Source organism: Apium graveolens, unplaced genomic scaffold (genome assembly GCF_009905375.1).
Source record: "Apium graveolens cultivar Ventura unplaced genomic scaffold, ASM990537v1 ctg3269, whole genome shotgun sequence".
Classification (NCBI taxonomy): Eukaryota; Viridiplantae; Streptophyta; class Magnoliopsida; order Apiales; family Apiaceae; genus Apium; species Apium graveolens.
In genome coordinates, this window is record NW_027418015.1 from 64,343 (window position 1) to 66,870 (window position 2,528).

Consider the following 2,528-nt stretch of genomic DNA (forward strand, 5'->3'; position numbering starts at 1 on the left):
TCACAAACCATAGCTATTTGATTAACTCCATACGTAGCCAGAGAATCAACCTTCATTGATAGCGCTTGGAGCTGGGCTACAATAGCGGTGGCTGCATCAACTTCCAGAATATCTGCTACCTTGCCTGACGTCATCCTCTGAGTTGGGTTTTGATGCTCATTTGCAGCCATCGTCTCGATAAGATTATACGCCTCAGTATAGCTTTTAGCCCATAAGGCACCTCCAGCTGCTGCATCGAGCATGGGCCGAGATTGGGCCCCCAAACCATTATAAAAACCAGTGATTACCATCCAATCCGGCATTCCATGATGTGGACATTTTCTCAACATTTCCTTGTAGCGTTCCCAAGCCTCGCACATAGATTCTGTAGGTTGCTGCGCAAACTGAGTAAGAGCACTCCTCATAGCAGCAGTCTTTGCCATTGGATAAAACTTCACCAGAAACTTTTGCGCAAGATCTTGCCATGTAGTGATTGACCCAGCTGGTTCAGAATGTAACCAGTCTTTAGCTTTATCCTTCAGTGAGAATGGGAAAAGCCTCAACTTGATAGCCTCATCAGTCACGCCATTATACTTAAAAGTGCTGCAGATCTCGACAAAATTCCTTATGTGCATGTTGGGGTCTTCAGTTGCCGCTCCTCCAAAAGAAACAGAATTCTGCACCATCTGAATAGTGCCCGGCTTGATTTCAAAGGTGTTAGCTTGAATAGCCGGATGAAGGATGCTTGACTGAATGTCATCAATTTTAGGCCGAGAAAAATCCATAAGAGCTGGATCAGCTTGAACAATACGATCTCCCATGTTTACTGGTTCTTTCTGCTCAGTTCCTGAATCCGAATCCTCAAAATCTAACTTCTACGGAGTATCAAGAACTTCGTCTTTCTCCTCAGCTGTATCTAAGGTCCTCTTGCGAGCACGAGAACGAGTTTGCATAAACGCTTGCTAAAGTACCTGAAACACAACCGAAAAGAGTAATTAACTACTATGTCCTAATCACTGAGTCCTAATGACCAATGATGGTAAGTACATAAACTAAACAAATACGCCGAGTCCCCGGCAGCGGCGCCAAAAACTTGTTAGGGCGAAAACATGCACTAATATTCACGCAAGTATACGCGTTCGCAAGTAATATAGAATACTTTCTAGTTCGTTCCCTCAGAGACTCAGACTAAGTTATTGTCTAATTAAACTCACTCACCAATGTATGATTACTTCTCAATGTTAAGATAACACTTAAAATTGTTGATTAAATATTAACTATAATTAACTACTTAATTAACCACTTAACTAACACTTCAATTTATCAATAATAAAACACTCATGAGATCATAACTTCATTATTACTTCCTTCTATAGCCATTGTTATTACCTTTAGCATGTGACAGTGATGACATTAATCGAATAACACGAAACTGATAAAAGCCAACTTTCATTGTACTAATACCATTCTACCAAGCATCCACAATTAAGATAGAAGTTGAATAGTCATCAATTATGTTGAGTTCCTATATGTCTACAGAAATTGACAACACAACGATTTAAGCATAAGTTATCCCTTTTGATTACATAGGGCAAATAAAACTGTTAGAGTTACCCACTAATCATGCACAACGTACATGAACCTATGCTAGCATGGCAAGTTCTAAATCTCAAGATCCACCGTCGCTTCACAAGAGATTAACACCCTATCTTATATGTTCGCGACGCACATAAGACGAATATGCACAACCAATACTAGATATCATGCAATCATCACACACTAAAGTATTAAACAATTAACTAAAGAATTCCATAATAAATCCGTTGAAACCCCATGATCACGATTAGCCCATAATAGATCTTATCGCCATCATGGGTTCATATGAAATCATGATAAACAACACAAGAAATTAATAACTAAACTAATTATATTAAAATAGAGTACGTCACAAGAGTAAATAAGTCAAAGCAAGAAAACTAGCATCCAACGTTACAACGAAACAAGAATCACAAGAAAATATGCTTCCTCTTCGCTGCAGTGTGCTAAATCGGTCTTCTTCCTTATCTCCTTCGCTTCTTGTGCCAAACACAATCTAAAACATAATCTCCTTCATATTCTCTATGAAAACGTCTCAAATCTACTTATATAATAGTCCCATAAAACTCAGATTACATAGAAGTTGGAAGCCAAACAGAAGTAGAAGTCTAAAATAATTCAGCTTTTTCCCCGACCCTGCGCGGCCGCTCAGCATTTCTGCACGGGCGCGCAAGGCTGCTGCGCGGCCGCTCAGCATTGCTGCGCGGGCGCGCAGGACCCTACTGGAAAAATTCCAGGTTTGCTCCGTTTCTTCGCCGTAATCTGCCCGTTCTTTTCCTCTCGCCATGGTGAACACATGCCAAGGCTTATTCTTGATGATTCCTCCTCCGAAATGCAACTAATACCCTGAAATGCATAAACACTAGAAAAACGCATCAAATACACAAAATACTTGATTTCAAGACACCAATTTAAGCCATTTTAAGACGTTCTAAGTGGTATAAAATGCCACT

At 40.0% G+C, this 2,528-nt stretch overlaps 1 non-coding gene across 1 annotated transcript; it reads left to right on the forward strand.

Moving 5' to 3' along the window:
- Nucleotides 1–300: 300 nt before the first annotated feature.
- LOC141701047 (small nucleolar RNA R71) lies at nucleotides 301–407 on the forward strand. The gene has a single exon (XR_012566638.1). It is a non-coding gene; the product is annotated as a small nucleolar RNA R71 (small nucleolar RNA).
- Nucleotides 408–2,528: the final 2,121 nt, after the last annotated feature.